We start from the raw sequence: 12,000 nt of genomic DNA, 5'->3' as shown, positions 1-12,000 counted from the left end.
TATGGGAGGTCCAGGGTTCACTGGGGCCTCCTGGTGAAGGCAAGCTGGTCCACGTGGTGAGCTGGCCCATGTGGAGAGCTAGCCCAGGAAGAATGCTGGTCCACACAGGATAGCTGGCCCATGCAGCAAGCTGACCTGAGCGGAGAGTTGGCAAGCAAGATGATGCAACAAAAAGAGACATAGAGGAGAGACAATAAGAGATGCAGCAGACCAGAGCACTGAGGTGGCACAAGAGATTGAGCACCTCTCTCCCACTTCAGAAGGTCCCAGGATCAGTTCCCAGTGCCACCTAAAGAGAAGACAAGCAAACAAGGAAGAATGCACAGTGAATGGACACAGAGAGCAGACAACAGCATGGATGGGGGGAGAAATAGATCTTTTTTTAAAAAGTGCCTGAACAGGGAAGCAGATGTGGCTCAAGCAGTTGGGCACCTGCCTACCACATGGGAGGTCCTGGGTTTGGTTCCTGGTGCATCCTAAAGAAGACAAGCAAGAGAGCGAGCTGACACGACAGGCTGGTCAGTGGGCTGGTGCAACAAGATGATGCAACGAAGTGACCCAATGAGGAAACACATTGAGAGACACAAAAAGCAGGAAGCAGAGGTGGCTCAAGTGATTGGTACCACCCTCCCACATGGGAGGTCCTGGGTTCAGTTCCCAGTGCCTCCTAAAAAGAAGACAAGCACACGACAAACAGCAGACAGCAAGCACAAACAACGGTGGGTGGCGGGGATAAATAAATAAAATAAATCTTTAAAAGAAGTGTCTGTACAGAATAAGTACTCAATAGACAGCCATAATTATTATAGTGAGCAATCATTAGAGAAGAAATTGATATTTGACAAACATACACATATATATTTGATATTTCATCAAATGATATTTGAGGAATGAATGAATGATTGCGTTTGGAGTCAGAGAAGAAAAATAATCTTCCAGGCTAAAGTGCTCAGGGGAGGTTTCCTAGTGGAAGCCAGACCTGAGCCAGGAGTTTAAGTAGATGTAGCACCTGAGCAGGATGGAAGAAAATTTACAGTTTCAGAAGGTCTCTTAGACAAACACTTGCATTCAAAGATGTTCTGGGATTTTTGGGGGGGAGGGGTGGGGGTGTTTTGTTTGTTTTGGTAGACAAGGGAGAAACGAATTTATTAAGAAACAAGAAAGTAAGAAAAGCACATGGTCTGAGGCATGGACCATGCGCATGCTGCAGAATGAGACACATCCAAAGATGCTTTTGAAGTGTTATTTTATCAGCAAAATATTAGAAACAGTCTAAACAGTAACCAAGAGGATTAAATACATTTTCATGAATCCATAAAATGAACTTCTTTGAATCTACTAAAATGATATTTTGAAACAATACTTAATGATGCATATGTTCAGATTATGTTACATTAAAAACAAACCAAAAAAAAAATTGTTATAGACAGTATGTTCTCAAATAAGTAAAAATCCTTTTGCTTAAAAGAAGACTAAAAGGAAATATACCCAAATGTTAGAAGAAAAGAATATGGATGATTTTGTTTCATCTTTAAATCTTAGTTTTCATATTGTCTATAGTGAGCATTATTATTTGAGTAATATTTTTTACTCTTGAATTTTTTTCAAATGAAGAAGATTCCTTGTTCATGCTGCTGTCCCCTCAGGGTGGCTGCAACAGCCACTATGAATGGAACTGTGGCCACCAGCAGTGCCCAAACACTCCTACCCTTTTGCCCTGGGTAAATACCATTATGATGTGGAGCATGTACCTGCCTGCTGAGGGTTGGCACTGTGGCCCTCCAGTCTGGAGAATAATTCCTCCCTGAAGTCAGGGTGTTACAGGCTTGTCTAGTCTGGAGGATGAGGTTGCTTCCCCCAAGCCTTTCCATTCCCTCTCTGTTGTGGCTCCGCACAATTGCAGTTTTCAAGTATTTTTTCCACTACTCAAAGAACTGTGGGAGGGTGGGTTTCCCCTCAGGCTCCAGAATCTGCCCAAATTCCCTTGTTTCTCCAAGAAAGTGTAAAAAGCTGGGATGTGGAGACTCTTCACCTAGCACTGAAGGACCAGCCTCATGCTGCAGCTTGCATAATGAATCACCACCTGAAGTAGAACACCTTGTGTAATAGAAGATTGGCCAGAAGGAAAAACTATCTGGCCACAGGCCTAGTATCTGCCACATTCCTGGGTCCAGAGGGGAAATGCCAGCCTTAAAGTATCTCCTTATTTTCTTGTAGATCCACCATTTCTTGTATCCATTCTCTTCACTCTCCATTTTCATGTATCTATTTTATTTATTCAGCAATCATTATTGATCTCTTACTACACAGGAGGAACTATGTTAGGGATGAGATACTGACACCAAAGATAATGGTGATACTCTTACTAGCAGCCAAGTACTGCGCTAAGAAGCTTTACCTGCTTATCTAATTTAACCTTTACAAAAACCCCACAAGGAAGGGACTCATTTCCCCATTTTATGAATTATAAAGCTTAGGCTCAGGAAGCATAAGACATTTGCACAAGTAAAGATGGCAAAATGACTCAAGATTTCAGGATCCCTCTCTCTCCCAACATCTAACAAGACACAACAAAAGTAAAACAACAACAAAAAATTAACAGCAATTTCCACTTTTGTTTTGGACGAATAAGTACACCAGACCCTGCTCTCCAATAGATAACAGCTACAAACACTGAACAAATAAAAACAAACAACCTAAAGACACTAGAGAGTAAGTAGAAACAGACAGATGCTAGAGGGGAGAAATCGAATGGCAAGGGGTGAGTTACCTGTTTTATCCTGAGAACTGGTTGAGATAAGTCTAAAAGGCTGGTTGAAAACCTACAGTCTCTCCCCTAAAAGAATCAAAAGACAATGTGTGCTAGAAAGTGAGGAATAATGAAAAAGAATAACTTAAAAATGGAGGGCCCCCAAGTTTTGTGTATAAACTCTGATGAAGGTTCTGGCAGTTCTCTGAATCACACAAGCATAAGATAGACTCAAAGCAGCTTAGGGAAAGATAGGAAAAAAGAACTAACAGTTGAGTTGTTACCCAAAGAGCAGATTTTTGCAGTTTGAGTCCAGCTAAGTTAACTTGCTAAAACAAAATATCAGTACTCTTGAAGGAATGTATTAAATAGGATCTAAAGTCTCTACAACATCAAATACAGAGTGTCTAAAATATAATACAAGGGAAACGGACTTGGCCCAGTGGTTAGGGCATCCGTCTACCACATGGGAGGTCCGCAGTTCAAACCCCAGGCCTCCTTGACCCGTGTGGAGCTGGCCCATGCACAGTGCTGATGCACGCAAGGACTGCGTGCCACGCAGGGGTGTCCCCCGCGTAGGGGAGCCCCAGGTGCAAGGAGTGCACCCGTAAGGAGCAGCGCCCAGTGTGAAACCAAGTGCAGCCTGCCCAGGAATGGCGCCGTCCACACTTCCCCTGTCACTGATGACAACAGAAGCGGACAAAGAAACAAGACGCAGCAAATACATACAGAAAACAGACAACCAGGGGAGGGGGGGAATTAAATAAATAAATAAATCTTTAAAAAATAAATAAATAAAATAAAATACAAAATTACTCAACATACAAAGAACCAAGAAATTTGATCCAGACTCAAGAGAAAAGATAATCAATTGAAGCCAACCCCAATATGTCCGAGATATTGTAATTAGCAGATACAGATTGTAAAACACATATTACAACAATACTCAGTGAAGTAAAGGAAGATATACTTTCAATGAATGAATGGCAGGAAATCTCAAATGAGAAATAGGAACTACAAAAAAGGGACCAAATGGACATTTGAACTGAAAAATACAATATTTGAAGTTAAAAATTCAATGGTGGACTTGACCAAAGCAGTCAGTGAACTTGAAGATAGATCAATAGGAATTATCTAATCTGAAGAACAGAAAGGAAAAAGAGTCATTGAAAAAATGAACAAGAGTCTCAGGGACTATAGGATAACAATAACCAAAAAATTTCTAACATACATGTAATTTGAATTCCAGAAGTGGAAGAAAGAGAGAATAGGACCAGAAAAAAGTCTTTGAAGAAATGGCTGAAACTTTCTCCAAATTGGTGAAAAACATAAATTTATAGATTAAAGAAGTTCAGTGAACCCCAAACAGCATAAATGGTGATAAAGACATGACAAGTATATCAGTCAGGGTTCTCCATAGAAACAGAATCAATAGGATATGGGTGTGTATGTGTGTGTGTGTGTGTGTGTGTGTGTGTGTGGAGAGAGAGAGAGAGAGAGAGATTTATTTTAAGGAATTAGTGCAACTATTTGTGACAACTGGCAAGTCTGAAATATGTAGAACAGTTTGGCAGGTTGGGAACTTAAGGCAAGAGTTAATGTTGCGGTCTTGAGTCTGAAATCCATAGGGGAGGCTAGCAGACTGGAAACTCAGACAAGAATTGATACTGTAGACTTGAGGCAGGATATCTTCTTCAGGAAAGCTCAGTTTTCTGCTCTTAAAGTCTCCAACTGATTAGATGAGGCACATCCACATTATCAAAAGTAATGTTCTTTACTTAAAGGCAGCTGATTGTAGCTGTTAATAACATCTGTGAAATACCTTCACAGCAACATCTAAACTAATGTTTGACCAAACAATTGGATACCATAGTCTAGCCAAGTTGACACCATTAAAATTAGCTAGCACACCTCATCAAACTACTGTAAACTAATATAAGAAGAAAATCTTGAGGGCAACAAAACAAAAGGATGCATTTCATGCAGCAGAAGAACCATTCAAATTACTGCTGAATTCTCATTTAAAATTATGGAGAACAGAAGATAGTGGAACAACATCTTTAAAATGCTGAAAAAAATAACACCTGCCAACCTAAAATTCTATATCCATTGAAAGTATCCTCTAAAATTAAAACAAAATAAAGAATTTTTAAAAATTCACTGGAAATAACATGCCATAAATGTTGAAAAGAAGTTGTCAAGGAAAGAAACAGAGTTTTGGTGTGGCACCATATGGATGATGACCCCATATTTACTTTCCCTAGATGAAACGGCAAAATCCTGATAATTCTCAGGAATCACCCCACCTTTTATTCCTATCGGAGAGGGCAAAAAGTCAGGTTGGAGAAAATAAACAAGAAAAAGCACTTGGCAGCAGGGCCATAGTGGAGTGAAGAAGGGCATCTAGACTCGACAGTTTCCAAAGTGCTGTGCTGGGTGGGGGAAGCCCACAGTTGTGGAATACACCCCTCGCAGTGCAACATGTGTGCTAGACCTGGGTTTCAGAAGAGCACAGTCCCAGGTTCTCCAGCAAGGACTATATACAGCCTCTCCTTCTCACTATGCCCTCAAATTACAGAATATAGACAACAAACAGCTCTTAGCTCTCAAGTGTAGCTCTGATGGTAAGACAACTGGATTTTAGGTAAGGTAGAAAAGATTTCAAGGAGAAGTCAACCACATTCTGTAAACCAAATAATGCATGTTAACCATGAGCTAAATAAAAAGGAAATAGGGCAGAAGCTATAAAAGCATTCAGTAGCAGATAAAAAACAATCCAGTCTAGAAGAAAACATAGTCCAAACCAAGGAACAAAAAAGTACTCATAGTAAATTCTTCATTCTACAGACAGACATATTATAAAGAGAATATGACTTTAGCAAAATAAGAACAAAGACAAAATGATAAGTAACAACATGACATAAAAAGGGATATCAATTGCTAAAGAAATAAATTGTGTATCAAAATCCTACCTCAGATCTAACAAATAACTTGGAAAAAAAGCAACAGAATAGATACAGCTGAACATTGCATTATTCTCATGGAGGGAAGGCTTAAGATCATAGTAATGAATATTGAGGGAAAGAACAAAGAATTAAAACAAGTAAAATGAGAATAAAACTGCTTTTAAAACACAGCAAGTGGACACAGAGAGCAGACAACTGGAGGGGGGATAAATAAAAAATAAATCTTTAAAAAAAAATGCTTTTAAATAAATGAATTTTAAAAAACAACTGAGGGGGAAACGGACTTTGGCCCAGTGGTTAGGGTGTCCGTCTACCACATGGGAGGTCCACGGTTCAAGCCCCGGGCCTCCTTGACCCGTGTGGAGCTGGCCCATGCGCAGTGCTGATGCGCGCAAGGAGTGCTGTGCCACGCAAGGGTGTCCCCCGCGTAGGGAGCCCCACGCACAAGGAGTGCGCCCGTAAGGAGAGCCGCCCAGCGCGCAGGAGGGAGCAGCCTGCCCAGGAATGGCGCCGCCCACACATCCTGTGCCGCTGACGACAACAGAAGCGGACAAAGAAACAAGACGCAGCAAAAAGACACAGAAAACAGACAACCGGGGGAGGGGAATTAAATAAATAAATAAAAATAAATCTTTAAAAAAAAAAAAAAAAACAACTGAGGAATTGATGTCAAAGAAAATCTACTATAAGTGTTATTGATGTCCTGGAAGTAAAGAGTTATTGAGATTAAATATAGACATTCTTTAGATATATAATACAAGAAAATTTCTCCAAAATGTAACAATCCAATCTTTCAATAAAAAAGATGTACTGTTTTCCAATAATATTGGTAGACAAAAAAGATATTTGGACATATGCTTGTTAATTATATTTGAAGAATTTAAAAGAATTCTTAAGCTACCCTTAAAGATAAGTCCAATCACTTATAAGGGTGAAAAATCAGGCTTACTTCAAATGTGTTAGTGCACTGCTCAGTGCCAGAAGACAATGGAATAAGGTCTACAGTGTTTTGAGGGAAAGAAAAAGTGACCCAAAAATAATATATCTCATCAAATTGCTGTTCAAGTATAAATGCAATGGTAGACATCTCAAATAAGCAAGAATTTTTTTAAAATGTAACACTCATGAACCCTTTTGAAAACATTAAATTTAGCTAATGAAGCATTGAATAGGAACATAAAACTCAGAAAGAAAAATGCTGGGGCAAAAATCCTGGTGGTGAATATCTGATCCATTTAAATATAAATCCAATATTAAATACCTAGGGAAATTATGGAATAAAATGGATTATAAATATCATAACCTTTTACAAATAATTAATACTGACCCGCAAAAATTGATAGGAGGGGATGTAGATGGAACGAAGTGAAATAGTGCTAGTCTCATATTTTCTGGTAGGGCATCAGTTGAGGGTGTTTAAAATTCAAATATGTTTTTAAAAGTAGAATTCCAACTTCTTAATGAAATTTAAAATCTTTTTTTCCCTTAACTTCAGCACAGGGATCAGATAGCAAGCAATAATAGCAAACATTTTTTGAGTATCATATGCTTACTGCTCTAAACTCTTTACACACATTTATTTGATCCTGTCAACAGCCCTATAGAGTCTGCTGTTCACCATATTCTATTAAAGAGGAAATGAAACTAGAGAAGTTAATTAACTTACCCAAAACCACAAACCTAGCAAGTCATGAAGTCAGAATTCAAGCCAAGAGAGTCTGATTCCACAATGCAAACACACGCCACCACTCTTTCCTATCACTTAGTGAACATACCAGACGAGACAATACAGTCTGGGGTCGAAATGTGGCAAATTAGAGTATATATGTCCTTATCCCCCAGCAAGGCGTTCAGTTTCTGTTTCTTCAAATTAGCAGTGTGCAGCCAAGGACAAGTGTAAATAGATCAATAGACACTGTTTCAGAACCCACATTGCAGGTAAACTTTTAAGAAACTACCCTTGTTGAGCTTTGATACAGGGTATCAAATAAAAGTATCTACAATTACCTTAAAATGCTTCTCCCTTTTCCAACTATTGTCTGTATGAGGCTAGATTTTCTCTATGTACTTCAACCACAACAATATGTTGCAACAGATTGAATGGAAAAGCAGATATGATAAGCTAGCTGTCTTTTATAAAGCCAGACATTAAAGATATTTGCAAAAATGTAAAACAATGCAACTCTTCTCACTAATTTTTTTTGGTTTTAGGAAATAGAGTTTTTTCATAAAAAATGTTTTACTCACATTAATATAATATGTAATGGGTTTATTGTTATTTTAAATAGAAATTTCAAAATTCCTCTATTGTAATTTCTAAATCAGTAGGTATGCATAAATATAGTTCATGTGTATCTCTTTGCATCCTCAGTGAATTTTAAGAGTGTAAAAGAACCCAGAGACACCAAAGTTTCAGAGTCACTAGTTTAAAAGGTAGAAATAGTTGAATTTGGCAATTGGTGAGGGTTAAGTCCAAGGAACTATTCCCCTGATAGGGATTATTTCAAGAACTGGTTTTAAGGTAGAAATGATGTATGCATTCTTGGAAATGTTAGGTTTAGGTTATCTGAGGGATGCACTGGTGGAGCTGGCCATTAGGCAAAGATCTGTGTGTGTAGAATACAGCTGTTGAATATACAGTCCTCATAGCAGCTGTGATTGAAGTCCCAGGAAAGGAGAGAATAATTACCAAGTGAGAAAAGTGCTTGAGGAAGGAGCCTCAAGGGTTACACTGACATTAAGATACAACAAGGGAACAAGCTAGAAACCAATCTATGAGATTGAAAAGGAGTATTCCAAGGGAAAAGAAACCTCCACAGGGAATGTTGTCACAGAAATCAAGCCCGGCAGAAATTTCAAGAAGGGAGGGGTCAACAGCAGCAAATACTGTAAAATTATCTACTGAGTCATTACAGTCCAGCTGGAAGCCATTTTAGAGCGTAGGCGACGTTATGGAGACAAGAATGGTCTGCTCTTTCAGTAACAAGCCTGAGGTGGGGTAATAGCTAGAAGAGTTATATTGATACGGTGGGTGTGAAGAAGACCAGAGGAGAAGCAGAAATTGAAACCTCAGTGTGGTATAAATAATAGAACAAGATCCCCCAAGAAGGCAAGAGAATGGGATTTGCGGGTATGGAGGAGGAGGGGGGAAGTAGAAGGTAAGCCCTTAAGGGCTTTGAAACCAGGCTCTGGTTCACATCTTGCTGCTGCAGCTTGGTACCTAAGGGGACTGGGCAAGCTACTTACCTTCCCTATGCCTTGGTTTCCTCATCGGAAGACATGAAGAGCAGTAGCGTATACCTTGAAGGGTTGTTTTAGAAGACAGAATGAGTTAATACACATCAAGAATTTAAAACACTCTGGCAAATGGAAAGTACTCAATAACTGTTACTGCTGAGACAGGGAAAGGGAATGATGACTCCAGTGGCCATTCAGAGTTCCTTAGTTGGAGGTACAAAAGTTGAGATGGCTCCTGCCTGACATCCCTGCCCTCTTCTGGAGTAGATGTGGAGGGATATATGGTGTGCTCGGCGTTTATGAAGAATGGCATAACTCTAAAGTACGAGTCAATAGAATACAAATGCAAAATTGCTTTCCTTTTCAATTACTGTCTTCAGCCACACTCTTTTAAATCCCATCTCTCTAATTTATTAAAGTTAATTTAGGATCAAGTTGGCAGAGGGAGAAACTTCAGGACTCCATTGCCCCACAGAAGCTTGGAACAGCCAGCCAGAACTGGCAGAATCACTTTGTTGAAGCTCCAGAAAACAGCTCGAGGATGGCAGTAACGGGAAAGTGCTGAATCAAGAAAAAGCAATTTAGAAGTGGGAGGATCTCGTGGCATTCTGACTGGCCCCTCCCTCATCCCCTTACTGTGTGGAGCCTGGACCCACCCCTTCCTCCTCCCACCCACAGTGCCAGTCTCAGATCCCAGTTTCAGAAGGAACAGAGTAACCTCCGTGCACATACTGGGAACATGTGAGTCTGGCCCCGTTTCTCTGGTGGTGGCCTGTGGGACTGCACCAGGACACTCATGGCAGGCTCACTGTATCAGAACTTGTCCTGCATGTAGAAAGCAGCTCTTCTACAGAACACTGTGGGAAAGCAGTCAAGCTGTGGCTGCCTGGGGCAAGGGATTACTGCCTGTAGGACATACAGTGCAGTGCCCAAGATGAGCACCTCACAGCTGACTGGGGGCTAGATTTGGTTAGAGAGACCCTCTTCTGTCTGTGTCTGCAGCTGGACCTGCTCTCCAACTCCTGACCCATTGTCACAGGTTGAGTTTCCCAGAAGCGGGCTCTGAGATGGAGCTTTGGGGGATAGTATGTTTATTAGGGATCTAGATCTATGAAAGGGTGTGGGAGGAAGCAGGTTCGGTCCAAGGAGCCATGTCAAACTGTGGTGCAGGCCTGACAAAAGTTTGGGAAGCCTAGTAGGGAGCTCTGGACTGAAGATTGCCTGTCCTTGTCTCAAATTGGACCCAGAGGTCCAGGGCTTCTTATCCCTACCTCAGTTAGTCATGTACAGGTTGCCCCCGGGAAGGGAGTGACCAGAGAGGGGCCACTGACTGCAGCTGAGCAAAGTCTGAAACAGCTGACCACTGGAGGCTGTCTGCTGCCCACATCACGGTCCCTAGAGCTGGACAATGAGTCCAGCTTTGAGAGGTAGCTGGACAATGCACCTCCATGGCTACCACAGGCACCCAGCCCACATTCTGCTTTGGGCTTGGTGGGGACGCCTGCTCCTTCCAGCCGGCCTCGCCAAGGTCTGCACAATCCCACAGCCCAGGGAGGGTTGCCAACAGAGCCGCCGGCAGGGCTTTGGTGAAGGAAGTAGGAACAACTTCGGATTTCTGCAGTGCAATTTACCTGTCATTGTAGCCCCAGGCTTCCATAATTAGGAAGGTGAATCTACTTCTAAAGAAATTGCTCACCATCTTCCGTGGAAGAGACATTTTGGGGATTTCTGCTGTTCTAGATTGTCTGATTCCTCCCTCCAAAAATCTAAAATCAAGGGTGCTGCCCATCAAGAATATGGGGGCGTCTTGAGCCTTTGACATTTCCTAGCTCTCCCAAACTGCGAGCTAACACTAACCAGGCCTTCCCTTGTCCAAGAAATTCAGCATTTTCACTTGAATTAAACCAGAGGTGGGACTTGAGGAGTCCTTTAAATAGCTATCTGCAAGACTCCTTGAGGGGTCACCTTAGAATCCAATATAGCACATTACCAGGGGCCCAGCAGGAACTCCATTATGTTTGTTGCATGAAACTGCTGCACAAATCTGATTCTACTACAAAATTTACCTGAGATGATCACGGCTCTTCTTCACCCTTCCTCTCCCCCGTCATACACCTGTAAATAGTGGAAAGCAGATTTTGTTTTTAGATAGGTAGGTAGGCAGGAAATTAGAAACAGAGAGAGATAAGGAGGGTGGGACCTCTGTTAATCATAGACTGTCTTGTGTTAAAACCCTGGGGCGGTTGCTTGTTGATGACCCTGAGCCAGTTACTCGACCTGTATAAACCCTCGTTCAGTAAAATGAGTAGGAGCCTTGGCACTTGTGATGTGGTCACTACAGTTGAACAACAGTTCATCATAATAAATGTGTGTCTCACTTCTGAGGGGTGAACGGCAGGAGAGAAGGGTCAGTGAAACCTGTTGCACAGGGATTCTTTCCTCAGGCACACAAGAAAGGCACGTGGTTACCTGCCATTCACTTGTCCATTCATTCTTCCAACAGTTATTCATTGAGTGCCAGGCTTGATTCTAGGTGCTAGATATTCATCTGTGAACACAACAGGCAAAGATTCCTAGCCTCATGAAGCTTACATACTGGAAGAGAAGACAGACAATAAATAAAAATTTACAGTATATTAGGAGATGATGAGTGCTATGGAAAAATAACAAAAATGTAGAGCAGTAGGGAGAATCAGGATTGAGTGAGTGAAGTGGGGTGGGGGACGGGTGGTGGAGGGAGGTTGCAAACAAATATAACACTTAAAATGTGGAGGAAAAAGGAATAAAGATGTTACTCAAATTTTTCTCTTTTTATCTAAATTTTAAAATAGGCATTATATAAGTATGATATAAATTTCAAAAGGTACAAAAGGATGGAAACTGTGGTTTCCTTCTTACCTGTCACTGGCCCAGCAGTTCCCCTCCCACACAGAAGCAGCCATGGTCACCTTGTATTGCCTTCAAGAGGCGTAAACAACAGTGTATGACTACTTTTTTGGGGTGCATTATATATACATATAATAACAAATTAAATATTATGGATTTGGC

At 41.1% G+C, this 12,000-nt stretch overlaps 1 long non-coding RNA gene across 1 annotated transcript; it reads right to left on the bottom strand.

The window, feature by feature from the left end:
- Window positions 1-8,961: 8,961 nt before the first annotated feature.
- LOC131278225 (uncharacterized) lies at window positions 8,962-11,547 on the bottom strand. The gene is made up of 3 exons (XR_009185508.2): window positions 11,422-11,547; window positions 11,019-11,067; window positions 8,962-9,513 (listed from the first exon to the last, which is right to left on the bottom strand). It is a non-coding gene; the product is annotated as an uncharacterized lncRNA (long non-coding RNA).
- Window positions 11,548-12,000: the final 453 nt, after the last annotated feature.

Source organism: Dasypus novemcinctus, chromosome 4 (genome assembly GCF_030445035.2).
Source record: "Dasypus novemcinctus isolate mDasNov1 chromosome 4, mDasNov1.1.hap2, whole genome shotgun sequence".
Classification (NCBI taxonomy): domain Eukaryota; kingdom Metazoa; phylum Chordata; class Mammalia; order Cingulata; family Dasypodidae; genus Dasypus; species Dasypus novemcinctus.
This window is presented reverse-complemented; position numbering and strand designations above follow the sequence as displayed.